General features: G+C 43.5%; 1 long non-coding RNA gene across 2 annotated transcripts in view; it reads left to right on the forward strand.

Moving 5' to 3' along the window:
• LOC114087617 (uncharacterized) overlaps positions 1–11,390 on the forward strand; it is a 59,470-nt gene extending 48,080 nt beyond the window's left edge. For both annotated transcript variants that reach the window (XR_011708296.1, XR_004618494.2), the window contains exons 5-6: positions 1,765–4,481; positions 10,640–11,390. This is a non-coding gene — a long non-coding RNA (uncharacterized lncRNA). The remainder of the gene's footprint in view (positions 1–1,764; positions 4,482–10,639) is intronic.
• Positions 11,391–14,719: the final 3,329 nt, after the last annotated feature.

The following is a 14,719-nucleotide window of genomic DNA, read 5'->3' on the forward strand; positions in this document are numbered from 1 at the left end:
GGGATCCTGGAGGCTCCTGGGACAGAAACAGGACATTAGTGGCAAAAATCAGTGACATGAATAAGTTCTGAACTCTACTTAATAGCATCGTGCAAAGTTAATTCTTACCTTTTATAAATGCTCTATGGTGTGTATGTAAGATCTTAACCAGGGGAGCTGGGTGAGGGGTCCACAGGAACTTCCTGCTGGATCGCTTTTCTATTTTTCTGTAAGTGAAAAAAAAAAACAAAACATTTTTTTTTTCCTTTTAAGTACAGCTGTGATTCACAGTGACCAAGTGCAACTGAAAACCTCTATCAGCATTTTGGGGAGTAAATAAAGAAAACAATACTACACCCTAAGGAAGACAATAGCCTCTTTCGGGAAGGGGCTGCCAAGAATTCTTACTGAATATTTGGCAGGCTTGGGGCTCTCAATGTGGGAGAGAGACCAATAAATTATCCAAAATGCTAAGGAGATTATCGATGTTTTTTACTCCTGGATCCTGTTTCCATCTCCCTGCTCATTAGAAGTAATAAAGATGTGCAGGTTGAAACCAGAGTTAGTCTTAATTTAACTATTCCCATTTTGTTTATTGCTCTGTAAAACTTCCAAAAGCTTGGCTTTACCTTTAATTCAATGGCCAGAACCAAATTGAAGTAATCAAATCAAGCTACTGTTATTATGTAAAGCTATTTTCCTGGACCCCTGCTTTGAGTAAATGATTCCTATTAACATGCAGATTTGCTGGGGATTAACAGAAAGTCTCTCAAAATAATCATCAGAAGATGTCTTTCTAAAGAATACTTTTCTCTCTGACTTGGACCAGGATTCAGTCCATAAATCTCTCCTACTTAGGGACAATTCAGGACTACTCCGTGAGCAGGATGGGAAAACGGGGACTCCTTATTCACTGAGCTGAACCCAACTGAAAATACAAACTCCCACTTCCTCCCCTGCATTCTGCCAGTTTTAAAGTTGTATACAACCAGTCGTCAGGAAAAAGTTGAGGGGGTTGTAAGACGTAGCACTGTGTGTGTGAGTGGGTGTGGGTGCCCCCCTCCCCTCTCCCCCCCCCTCCCCGAGGTAGGAATAAAGCTTTTTTATTTTTTATTTAATTGCACTAAAACTATACTTTGGCATAATGGATAGAGTGGGAGGGAACTTAGAGCCCTGGGGAAGGACAAAGAAGCTCAGGAGGCAGCTGCCTGGGCTTGGGTCAGTGCTCCACTGCTGGTTAACCTTGGGCAAATTCCTTAAGCTCTCTGATGGTCTTCCTTCCCACTTTCACGGGTAGAAAATAAGGATAATAGTTACACTGAGCATTAGGGCTGTTGTCTAGACGAAATGAACAGCAAATCCATACAACAGCTCACTAACTCATTAAAGGATAACTATTGAAAGCTAAGAATTTTTTAAATTTTATTTATAAAGTATATAATCCCTCAGTATCTGGGGGCAGGAATCGGTTCCAGGACTGCTAGGGACACCAAGTGGAAACTGAAGTCCCTTATGTGTAGTATTTGCATAGAATCTACAGACTTTCGTAGACTTAAATCATCTCTAGCTTACTTTTAACAGCTAATACAATGTTAATAGTTGTGTCACAAGAACTCTAAAGGCTGCTTTTGATAAAAACACTGGCTCTTCACTGGAGTCTGCAAATGTGAAAAAACCTGGCATCTCTGCCTCCATTTTGCCTCTGTCTCCTTTGCTGTCAATCACTTCCGACTCCAAGAGCAACAGGTTTGATCAATAAATTTCTTTTTTTTTTTTTTTCCTTAGTATCGAAGATTGAACCCAGAGCCGCTTAACCACTGAGCCACATCACCAGCCCTTTTAAAAAAATATTTTATTTAGATACAGGGTCTCGCTGAGTTGCTAAGTGCCTCAGTAATCTGCTGAGGCTGGCTTTGAATTTGCGATCCTCCTGCCTCAGCCTACTGAGATGCTGGAATCACAGGCATGTGCCACAGAGCCCGGCAATAAACTTCTGATGACGAGTCGAAGCCACCCACCGGAGCAGCAACTTTCTTATCACTGCCAGCAAGACAGCCCTCAGCCATCTTGAGCTAATGATCCAACATGCCTTGGTTTGACCAAGATGCCTGAGTGTCCCCTGGTTTGTGCAGTCTGGGAGACCATGTCAAGGCTGGAAATGAAGTCCTCTCCTCTTCCTGATATGGTCACACTGACAAAGTTCCTTGACTGATACTTTTCCTCTTGACCTTTTGGGCGAGTTTAAGAGAAAAGTACATCACAAGCTTTCAAGCACATTATAACTGTAAAAATATAAATGCGTGTAGGCAAATAACTGAAAAAGAATACAGAAACATTAAAGGATTTATATTTAGGTTGTAACCTAAATATAAATGGATCCCTCCATTTTCTAGCTTGTTTTGTTTTTTTGTCCTGGGGATTGTACTGAAGTGGGCTCTACCACTGAGTTACATCCCCAGCCCTTGTTATTTTTTATTTTAAGACAGGGTCTTGCTAAGTGGCCCACGCTGGCCTAGAATTTTCGACCCTCTTATTTCAAACCCTCCTCCTCCCAGTACCTGGGATTATAGGTATGTGCCATCAGGCCTGGCTTCATTTTCCAGCTTTTGAATAATTGTTTTTTAGCACCCCCCCACCCCCTGCAAAGTGAAAAAGTTTTAAGAGAACAATAGCAGCAGCAAGAGGACTTTGTAGCTTTTTACACGGGAATATCCTTCTTGTACTCTCTGCCTTTCTTGGATCCTGATCTCATCGAAAATTGATCCAGGAGCTTCATTTGAAAGATCCCCCTGGGTTCAAGCTCCAGAACCCCCCTCCCCTGCGCCATCCAGCCCAGGGAGTAGGAACTCTTAGTGCATGCCTGTGGCTCAGATGAAACCTGACCCTCTGAGGGACAGTGGGGTGGCCTCTGCGTTCTGCTCCCAGGCCACAGACTGACTCACCAGTTTGTTATTCTGTCCCTCCCACCACCAGTGTGTCCCACACCTTTTAAAGATTTGGTTTCTGTAATCACGGCACTGACACAAATATTTGGATTGATTTTATTTACAAACTGAGTTTCTGAAAGGCAAATTCTGGCACTGATCTATTTCAAACAGTAATTTGTGGAATTCAACGCAAAACTAGTAGGCAAGTAGGCAAGGCGCAACATCACATTTCTGCAGGTACTAATTACAACCAAGGCCTAGCTGTTCTCCCTGGCTGCAGGTTGTGACTCTGCCTTCCTTGAAAAACGTGTATGTTCTGGATACAAGGTCGGGTGTGGATGGAAATTAAAATGGGCTGCATATTTAAGGTATGTGTATGACCACACACACAATCAGGTAACTCAGAGAATCTACGTTTGGGTTAAATTTTAGAGTCACTTGGCAATTCTATCTTGGAAAAATAGCCTTAAAAAAAAAAGAAAAAGAAAAGGTACTTAAGACAACTCCGGGTGGGAGGAAGTAGGAATTTAGAGAATACGAAGATTCTTCTCAAATCTGCCAAAGTTCTAATCAAATACATGAGAAAGTCGTGTGTTTCCCCTCTCACCCCCACCCCCCCACACACACACCTATCAACAGCTACAAGATTTGTCTAAGGAAAATCCCAACTTCCCAGACCTGTGATTGAAAGACTGTCTTAATCCGGAGCTGGCTCTGTTATTTATAGTCTTCCTCACACAGCCAGAGACCCAGGGGCATTCCCGCGCCCCTGGGGAAGAAGCTGTTGACTTGTTATTTTCCTCTAGCGTTTTCCAAGAGGGTGGTCAGCCAGTTCAGTTCAAAACTGTGTCCCGCCCATGCTGCCCCCAAATTTAACCATCATTTTGTTGGCCTCTGGGGTATAATTTGCACTTTCTGCATTTAAAAAGAAAAAAGTAGTTTCAGGAGGTAGTGAGCAAGGAAGAAAAAAAACAAAACCCAGATTGAACAGGCAACCCACTGAATTCAAATGTCTTTTGGAGGAGGCCCAGGTTCTCTCCACCTCTGCACCTGCACAGCCTAGCACAGTGCCTGGTTAAAAGTCACAGTAACAAAACAACGAATATTTGAAACCTGTACCGGCATCAAGCATTTAATCATTAAAAAATAAATAAATAAAGACCTTCTAAATAGACATGGGTTATTCTTCATATAGAGTTAAAGGAACTGGGGTTCAGAGAATTAAGTAACTTGCCCAAAGACACATAGCCAGGACTAGAATTCAGATCTCTGTGCTCAACCCTATCCCATGAATGAATGCTAAATTGCTTCAGAGCCCAGTAGAGGTGCTCAACAGAGGTGGACTGCCTGGAGATTCCCTGGCAGTGTCCTGTTGTTAAGACATGCTCCTAGCCTGTACTGCCAGAGAAGCCCAGACTTAGATTGATCCTATTCTGAACCTACACCTCCTTCTTTGCCAGAACTGATCGTTCAAAGCCAGAGCCAAATTCTCCTATGGGGAGGTTTACCTTGAAGACTGGAATGCACATGCTCCCGTGCTGGCAGTATGATCAATGGACTCTTAGAGCATGTCAGGTACCTATGACTTCCTTCCCTGGGTGTCTTAGTGGGTTTTGTGCTGCTATGACCGTGTATTTCAGGCTGGGTATTTATACATTACTCTCCATTACTGAGAGCATACTTGGTATTCCAGGGAATAAATAGGAAGGAAAATCTCATTCTGTGCTAAAGAACAGATGTTTCATCTGCAAGTTTTGACATAGAAGGATTGCCCTTGGAAGCAGAATCTGTGGGCAGATGAAGTTCTAGAAGGCTGGAAACAATTCTTTCAGATTGAGAGCTCTTCCTGTGTTATAGCCATGGTGCTACTGGTCAGTGGGGGAGCCCTTAGGAAGTGGGACTTAGTGGGAGGAAGTGAGGTCATTGGGGGTATGCCCTGCAGGAGGTGTTGGGCCTCCACCCCTTCCTGTCTCTGTCTTTGCGTCCCAGCTGCCAGGCGGTAGACAGGCCTTCTCCCCCTCCATGTGATCCCATGTGATGTATGTGCCACCATAGGTGCAAAGCAACAGGGACAAGTGACTCTGGACTGAAACCTCTGAGACTGTGAGCCAAAATAAACCTTTTATCCTTTTAAGTTCCTTATCACATATTTGTCACAGTGATGGAGAGCTGACTGACACAGTATATTTTCTCAAATTCCCAAGTTCCAGTCAAGAAAATGAGATGCAGAATGATTCATTTACACATTGACATAAACTCCATGCAATAACCAGATAATACTCATGTTGTTGTTGAATGCACGTGAGAGTGTTAAAACTGGAGGTGATCTATCCACAAACATAAGACAGCCCAGGGAAGTGTGGGGAGAGGAGTAGATCCAGGGCATGAGAAAGTGGTCTTTAAAAAAAAAAATCTACTGAAAACAGATTATGACAGCATGTAACAGTCATAGATTCTGGATATTGTGTTTTTCTGCATGCTTTCTGTGTTTTTTAAAATTTTCCAAATAAGAAGCAACGATATGGTGGATGAATTGATTTACATAATTTTTTGAGTTGGGGAAAAAAAAAAGACAGGACAAATTTCTAGCAGCCTGGTAGACTTCCTGAGAGGTAGTGAACCTGCATCCCCAGCCCTGGAAGCAGAGAGCCACCTGTCTGTATGGCAGTTACATACATTCTCCAGACAGGGAAGTTCTAGATTTGGAGGGAGGTTGGCTCAAGGACAGTGCTTTTCAAACTTTTGTCCAGAGTAAGAAATTTTACTTTATGAACCTAAGTGCATGTGTGCATGCACACACACACACACACAAAATTTCATCAAGCTCACCCTAGCTATCTATGATGCAGTCTGATGTTTCTCTATTTAAAAAAATGCTGGTTGAGACCCACTAATTAATGTTGTAACCTGCAAATAGTTAGTGCCCCACTGTTGGAAAAGTACCTGTCACTTGTCATACCGGTGAATTCTTCCCTGTCACCTCTTGCCGTGTAGACATTGCTCCACAGCAATTGTGGGCACAGCAAGCTGTTCCTTCCGCAGGGTTAATGGCCCATGGTGGTGTGCTGGAGGTGGCAGTTTGTAATGTAAAGAGGCTGAATTGTTTGTTTAACAGTCAAGTGACAAATTATTTAATTAGCACATATGCCATTTGTCTCCACAGCTGTGATCATCGGTACTAATTGCAAAGCAGTCTTAATTTATTATAGATATATTGCTCCATGATGCTAATGTGATCATTACAAATGGCCATTATGCCCCTGCACCATGTTTGAAAATGAAAGCAATTCCGCCACACGGGCAAAGCCACTTCCAGCCCCAGCCAATGTACACAGCCACGGCGGTCTTCCAGGAAAGGGAATATTCAAAACAGAAGTGTTCTTTGAAATCTTCCCTTAATAGCTTGGGCCAGGTTGATGCTGAGCGCCACCCGCTTTTAATCCTGAACCTGACGCCACCCTGCCACCTGGAAGACAAAGCACATTGTGGATCTCACACTGGCTACCATGAGATTTGGCCTCTTTGTCCACCTGCCACTTTACAAAAAGAAATTTTTTCTTTCTCTCTCCCCTTAATGAGATCTAATGGGGGAAATCAAAGAAATGTGCCCACTTCTGGACAAATCCTGGAAACCAACTGCGCTTCAGCAGCTTATTAACAAACACCAATAATCAAAAGTAGCAATCCAGTATCCCTGGGTACAGGAACCAAGGCCACAGGACAGTTGCCTAGGCTGGGGATGGTGCTGCTCAGGGACTTGGGGCTGGGGGCGGGGCAGGTGACAGGATCCCAGATAGGTGCAGAGTATGCACATGCCAGGTTGCAGGGGCTGGGGAGGAAGTAGCATTATCTCCAAATCTTCTATTAATCATTACATTTGCTGCCAGAAAAGCCATGGGTACTGGACCAGAGAGTTAGTCTTGTTTTAAAAATATGGTCCAAATAAAATTATACAAAACCCATTGGAGAAGGGGTTCGGGAACGGAAGGTGAAGACATTGAACTCTGTCTGGTATCATTGGTAATGTCTCCTGGTTTGACCTGGAAGTTCCGAGAAGGACCCTTGAGCACAGCTGGGGCATGGGAACCACATGTTAACCAGCAAAGCCAATTAGCCACCTTTCCGGAAAGCCGATACCCATCTATTTTCTCATTATCCTCTTAACACCCTGAGAAGCAGGCAGAGGAGGCTGTGGATCCTGACAGGTGAGGGGAGGGGGGTGGCCAGCCAGGAGTCACGATGAGGTGGGAGAAGGGTTGCCAAACAAAATGCAGGACTTCCTGTAAAATTCGGATTTGTAACCTGCACATCACTTTTTAATATTGTTTTTCTGAAATTCAGATTTAACTATGGGGGCATCCTGTATGTTCATTTGCTGAATCTAGCATTCCTGAGGGAGGAGAACATGGTAAAGGGGATAAAGGGTAGCACAGCTCTTTCTAGAATCTCGGTCTGGGGTAGAGACCCAGGGTGTAAACCTAATACCTCCATCCAACTCCAGCCGGGGACCACAGGGGAAACTTGCACACTCTTCCCCTGAGAGGTGCCTGTGGCCACCTGCTGGCTAGGCTTCTCTCTGGCCCCCACTGGTTCCAGCTCCAGGAAATGCCTGCTCCTGAGACCTGGGCTTTTCCCCCCCCTGGGCTGTCAGGACCCTGCCTTCCCCAGCCACTACCTTGGATAATAGACTTTATTAAATCAGGCAAACGTCAGCCCCACGGCTCAGCTGTAAGTGAACCAGACTACACGGGAGGATGGATAAAAGTCCCCCTTTGGTAGCATCAGCATAAAAGGGGGCCCAGAAGGGACAGTGGACAGGCCCTGGCCTTAATTTTCAGGTGGCCACTGGTCAGAACTGTCAGCTGTGCCTTCCCCCAGACAGCAAATTGAAAACAGCAAATGTAGCTCTATTCTTTCTTATTTCCCTCCCCCTCCCTCTCTCCCCTTTTTTCTTTCTTTTTTTTCTTGCTCTCTCTCTCTCTCTCTCTCTCTCTCTTTTTCCCCCTCAATGCAGAATACAAGGCCACTGCCAAAAACATATCCCACACAATCAAACATCAGATGGTGACTCCTTTCCCACAGCTTGTGTGAGTGAAAACAGTGAAATTATACCCATGTTTTCGCGGCGAATCTCCTGGTGTTCTAGCAGAGGCCAGGCCGGCGCTGGCTCTTGTTCGCCCGCTTTTTGTTCCTGTGTTCGCAGTGTTTTTAGCGCTGGACACCATTCAGCCCGTATTCAGCATTGTATGTCACTTCACATATGGTTCATCCGCTCCAAATGTGTGCATGTACCCAGAAAATGCAGCTTTTCATTATGTATTCTCTATGTAACAGAAAAGATTAAGATATAAGCCCAGTGAATGCAGGAGGAATTAGTTGGACAGATGAATAAGGGAAAAATGAATCTAGAATGATGTGGATTTGGTCTAATGATTGTGGGAGGGCGTTAAGAACTTGCTGGTAGGTTTCAGCCCTTTTAATCCCAGGCTGTGTGTGTATTTTGGCAGGAGAAAAACTCTTTCCCAAGTCCATCTTGAAGGGTACAGTCAAGACACAGTCCTCCCCCCCCCCACCCCGTGTGTTGTGTGTGTGTGTGTGTGTGTCTCTCTCTCTTCCTCTTTCTCTTCCTCTCCCCCCTCCCTTACTTCCTCCCCCACGCACTTGCACAAACCTGGAGTCTCTGGCCTAAAGATCTTCCAAGAGGACCTGATAACTCAAAGTTCAGCTTTAAAATCAAATGAAACGGGCTGGAGCTCAGTGGTAGAGACTCGCCTGGCAAGTGTGAGGCACTGGATTCGATCCTAGCACCACATAAAAACAAATAAAGGCATTGAGTCTGTACCCCCCCCCAAAAAAAACCCTCAAAAATGTGATTAAAAAAATCAATCAGATGAAACACAAGTGGAAAGCCTTATTCATCTGGACTTACCCAAAGGATCCAGGCTGAGAAGGGAGAACTCCGACAACGGATGGATGTCATTTTGAATAGCCGGCAAAAGCTAAAAAGCTCTTATATACTCTGTATTCTGACACCCAAATTTTGGGAGAAAAGCTGTGGTAATTTATAATGCATACACTTTAGTGCCCTTTGGGACTAAAACTGAGGTTAATTAAAAGTGCTAGTAAACATAGCTGCATTTTCCATCAGCATTGGTAAACAGTGTCTGTGTTTACAAGCATTAATTTATGGCTTCATAGCAACTCAGAAACAAGAAAATTTGGGTTTAAGTTTACTTGTATCCTGCAACAGTTTCCAGAGAAAGATTTTTTTTCCTAGCTAATTTTGATTGAAAATCAAGATTTGCATCACAATAGATATTTCAAAAGTGTAAATACAAAAGGCTGTAACTTAAGAGACCTCTTGGTTCCATGCGGATGCATTGGTTTCTAGCCCATCATCAAGCTCTGGGAAGGGGTGCTGCCAGATTCAGGCCAGAGAGGGTTCTGTTTGCTGCTCATTGCAAAAATTCACAGGGCAGGCTCCTTCTGGCAATGCATAGGTGACTATTTGTTAGCAACGCTTCTGCTTTGGAGGAAACTGTTACATCATTTAATTCACAGATATTTTCGGAAGGCAGAAGGGAGCATATTAGATATCCAATTCATTTGCATCAAAAAATAAAACTTTCAGAGATGAACAAAATCTGACAAAAGCTAAATTGCTTTGTTGCGTATTCTACGTATTTTGCACAAACGAGGTCCAAAACTTTGACCAATTTCTTTATTTGAGTAAAAGGTTTACATGTTATGAAGTGCCCACCCCCAGACCAAGGAGCAGTAGTGTCAATATTTTTTCCCTTTTTTGATTGAAATGAATTTGTTTTAATTTTTGTCCATCATGTGATTAATATTTTAATGATTCAGCTGTCATTTTATATTATTTTTGTAAAAAAAAAATGTTAAGTTTAAAAGTTTCCTTTTTTTTTTTTTTTTCCCTTTTGGGCTGGGGGTTGAACCTAGGGCCTCTCAAATGCTAAGCATGGGATCTACCTCGCCCAGTCTGAAATGGCCCCTAAGAGTTTCTTTTCTATAACTAAATATGCAAGATTATTCTCATTTCCCCCTGCTTCCACAATCTCCTTACAAAATGTAACAACTGTTATTACAGATCAAATTGAGACCCGTGAAATGTCACTGTATTCACTAAGACCATTTAAGGCTCCCCATTCTAGCTTTCTGAGCCTATTCCAAGATTTGGACATCGGAAAGACTAAAACACATGGCATCAATTAACACACTGCTCAACTTGCCTGCCGGTTTTTTTGTTTTTCCTTTAACAAGATGATATCTTTTGATAACCCCTTAGGATAAACAACACTGTCCTGGGTCCTCTATTCTTACTTTATGTAAAAATGTGACAAATCAGAGCCACTGCCCTCCTTGGTGCTCTGTAATCCCTGGAGAACTAATGAGTGTTGGTAAATCACTGCCCGGGGTGGCCATCATTCCAGGACCAGTTGGACCAAACCCAGTGGAGACTGCCTGCCCTCCCTGTACCCTGGCTTAGTCACTTGCTGTCAGAGAGTTCCTATGTCCTTTTTCTTCTTGGATCCCTTGCAAGGGGCACAGGAGGCACAAAATCTTTCCCTTAGCCTGGATAATCTTGTATAATTTTCCTCAGTGTTCTTTTTTTATTTATTTTTTTCCACAATGGGGGTTGTGTTTCCATTTGAAGCAGTTTACATCTTCATAAAAATCTCTCTCCCTCTTTTTCTCTCTTTTTCCTAACCCAGAAAATTTAATTGCATCCCAGAATCTCAGTAAACAGACTGGTATCGCAATAAACAATCTGGAAAAAAGAAAAAAGTGGTGGTGTTGGCAGAAAACTTTGATCATAATTTGCCTGACGGAACAAAACAGACATGGCCTGTGCTTTGTCCTTGTGTGTATTGGGGTTATCACCAGTGTCGCAGCTTCTGAAGTGCCTTTCTGTGCTAAATACAGGGCTGGACCGTGGAAAATCAAAAAACAAACTGGTATTTGGAAAGCAATCACTTTCCCCAGAGAAGAGAGGAGGGTACCGAGCGCCTATTATTTCAGACTTACTTCTGCTTCTCCAAGGCTTCCAAGGTAACAGATGAAGAGAGGTCACCCACCTTTAGTCTCGCAGCAGCAAGAAAGCAACAGAAGCCTTCTCGCCAGGAATCAGAAAGGGAAACCTGTTTGCTTTTAGAGTTTCTCGTCCTCCCAGAGAGATGAAAGGGGAATTAAAGGGAGTCACCCCTGTGGAATCGCCAAAGTGAAAACGGGCCACTTTATCCGGGCTCTTCAGAGCTCTTTAAGGCTGGAAGGGTCTGGATTGAAATCCGTATAATACGTTCATTCACTAAGTCAAGATTAATAGCGTGGGTGTTGTGTCCTGGGGGAGCGCCTCCAGAAGGCAGTTGGAAATAAACTTTGTCTTGCTTTGAAACACGTGGTCTGTAGCACGTATCAGAAATTTTAAAAATTTTATTCCCTAATAAAAATTCTGTTGGCATCAGATTTAAATTCCCTAAATCTTTTCCTCCCTATAGATACAGTTCCCTAGATCTCCTCTTTCCATCTCAACTGGGGCGGGGTCTTGCTGTTTCTCCCCTCCCCAGCTTGTAGCTGCCGGTGGGTGGCATTTTCATCCCTTCTTAGCCACCCTGTATTTAATGTCACCTTATTCTTCCATGCTGCCCCGTGGGTTCCCTAACAATACTTGAAATCTCTGTATTTAGGACCAGAAATAATCTAAGTTTACTTTTCTTCTAAACATATTTCAAAATAAAGTTGGAAGGAATCACTTTGAATTACAGTGCATTTGATACAAAGCTATGAACACCAATGTGGTTTTATTTGTTTTCTGCTTTGCCCTAGAAAACGGAATAAAATAAAACATTAAATAGGACCCAAACCACGATCGCAAGAGTGTCGCTCTCTGCAGGTAGTGAGGCAAAAAAGTTTTCACTGGAAAGTTTAGTTATCGGACCTACACGCTGCAAGGCTGTGGCACCCACTGCATTTCCCAGGGACTCCTTCTAGGGGTACTTCCCCCCAAATGCTCAGAAATTGTGTTTTCCTTTCTCTCTGTCTCTGCATTCAAACCTGTTCATGTTTAGTGGTTACTTTTTGCATGTTGGGAAGATTTTTCTTTTGAAAGACCCCATTTGAAAACATGAGTTCATCTTGAACCACCAGGGCCATCATACTGGTCTCAGTTTGGTAGTGCATTGGGTGACAAATTCTGGAGACCGGGAAGCAACTTGATACTCTACAAAGCCCACTGCAAATTCTGTCCCTGGCATTGCGTTTTCTACCCGGTTGGGTGATTACCATATTGATTCTAAAAATGGGCAGCTGCCTGGCTTGCAAGTGGCTCCCTTTAAGAAGTGGAGAGATCTAGACATAGGGAAGCAGGTATTGCATCTTAGTGCAAAGAACAGAAAGAGGTAAGACCCTCAGACAAATGTTGCATGGTGTGAGTGCTTATTGTGAGCTGGTTTAGTGTTTCTGTCAGCTGTTTTACTGGTGTCTGATTAATCCTGCTGGTCACCAGGGGTAAGCCAGGGCTTCATCTGACCTAGGAACAAAACTTTTCCTCTCTTGGACAGAAGGTGGTCTGTCCAGGTCAGGGTATGGGTCACTGGAAGGGCAGCCTCAGGAAGCCTGCATGTTCATAGCAACCACTTGTTACAATTAGTTTAAAAAAAAAAAAGCCAACATGCGTTGAATTGACACTTTTGTGGGTCCCTTAGTTTGGACAGTGCAATTGTTCTGGAAAACAATGTCCACATCTTCCTTTGAAAGTGGAAAGGGTACAACCGTATTTCAAGTAGCAAAATGCCCACACTCTGAGCCCCTTGGGGATTTTGTTTCCTTCAGTGTCTGGAACTCCGTTCTCCCTGTACTAAATCCAAGTATGTTCAGCGAAAATGCAGAAAGGAAGGAAGGTTCGGCTGAACGAGACAGCGTCTGCATGCACTGTCCTAGCCGGCTGCCTACTACACTGACAAATCATTCACAGAATTGAAACCCGAGGCCAATCCTGTGTGACGACCCTCATGTGGAATCTCACAGGTCGATCTCAGAGGGCAGGTGGTTAACAGGGAGGGGGATGGGGAGATGCCAGCCAGAGGGTATAGGAACATGGTCAGAGAGGAAAAATAAGCTCAAGAGACCTACTACATAGTATGGAGACTACAGTTACTGATGACAAAATGTATTCTTGAAATGTGCAGGGTGGAAATACCCATACACACACGAACACACTATGTCTGCTTGCTTCAAAACATCATGCTGTATATAATAAACATGTAATTTTATCTATTACAAGTAAACAAATTTTTAAAAATATATAAAAAGAAAGGAAAATTAATTGGAAGCAGGTCCCTTGACTCTTGGGACAGAATGCCCTCAGGTTCTGGAAAAGGTCTATATCCACTCCCACCCCATCTGTTCCAGTCTGGCTTACTGTGCAATGGAGACCCCGATTTATAGCTGGGCACAGGCCCACCTGGAATAACATCGCTGCATTTCCCAGGCTTGCTCACAGTCAAGTGTGGTCTTGAGAGTGAGTATTAGGCAGAGGCTAAAGGCAGAAGTGTAGTATCACTTCCAGAAAGTGTCTTTAAAGGGAAGGGTCATTCCTTTCTTTGCTCTTCTTCCTTCCTATTGACTGGAATGCAGATGTAATGGCTGGAAACCTGGCATGATAAGCAGTTGTGTTAAAGAAGCAATATACCTCCTCCACCTTCCCATGATCCGAAAGAGCAGGGCCATCCTGCCAGGCCTGGGCACTTGAGAAACAAACTCAGGTCGACCTTTGTTCAAGCCACTTTTTTTGGTGAGTCCAGATATATAAACCTAATTTTAACAAAGCAAGTGCTAAGGAGATTCTTTTTAGTCCTCTCAAGTCCAGGGGAACGTTGTAAATGTTCATTTCAGTTTGAGACCATGGACTCCATTGAAAAGGTAAAGAGAAAGGATGAGGCCCAGGGAGTAAAGTCCTAGGTGACAATCTGGCCTGGCAATGCCCCAGAAGAGGGCGGCAACAAGGACCAGAAGGCTACTTCATAGGAAGCCAAACCACCCAGCAGTGCTGTCCCTCAGGCTGACAGCCGTTTGAGGTAAAGCCGTTTGAACAGGTCTGGGGACGGTCATTGTGCAGACCAGGAAAACTGGTTTGCTTTTCATTTTCAACTTCTTTGTATGGCTTTGTATAGATTCTTCACCTGCTAAACAGGCCCCAGAGACCTAGGAAGAGGGAGACTTCAAATGCATTTTGAAATAATAACAAAGACTGGAAGTCTCCAAAACGAAATACCACTGGGTGAATTAGGTGAGCTTAACTGATTTTCTTTTGCCAGTTGGTAATGATGTCAACTTAAGTTTTATGTTTTCTAATACAATTAAAGCAAGTCCTGGACTAGTGTAAAGAAGATGTGTAAAATACTGACGGAGAGCTCTGGCTCTGTAAGCACCCAGTGGTTAACGTCTAGTTCAGCAGAGGTAGTCAGGAGCACCAAGCTCACCCTGTTAGGTCATCCAGACAGCTGCACAGCGCGGGACAGTGCCCACAAGCAAAAGAAGGAAATAGGACCACCACCACACCATGTGCAAAATTTAATTCAAACCATATCAGAAAGCTAAATAGGAGAGCTACAACTATAAAACTTGTAGAATTAAAAAAAAACCCCACATAGGCATGACTCTTTATGGCCTTGAATGAGGCAATAATCTCTTAGACATGAGAGCCAAAGCACAACCAACTGAAGGAAAAATAGACAAATTGACCTACATCAAATTTGAAGTTTTGGTATTTGCAATGATGTCATTAAGAAAATGAA

The sequence above is a fragment of the Marmota flaviventris genome, chromosome 8, assembly GCF_047511675.1.
Source record: "Marmota flaviventris isolate mMarFla1 chromosome 8, mMarFla1.hap1, whole genome shotgun sequence".
Taxonomy (NCBI): Eukaryota; Metazoa; Chordata; class Mammalia; order Rodentia; family Sciuridae; genus Marmota; species Marmota flaviventris.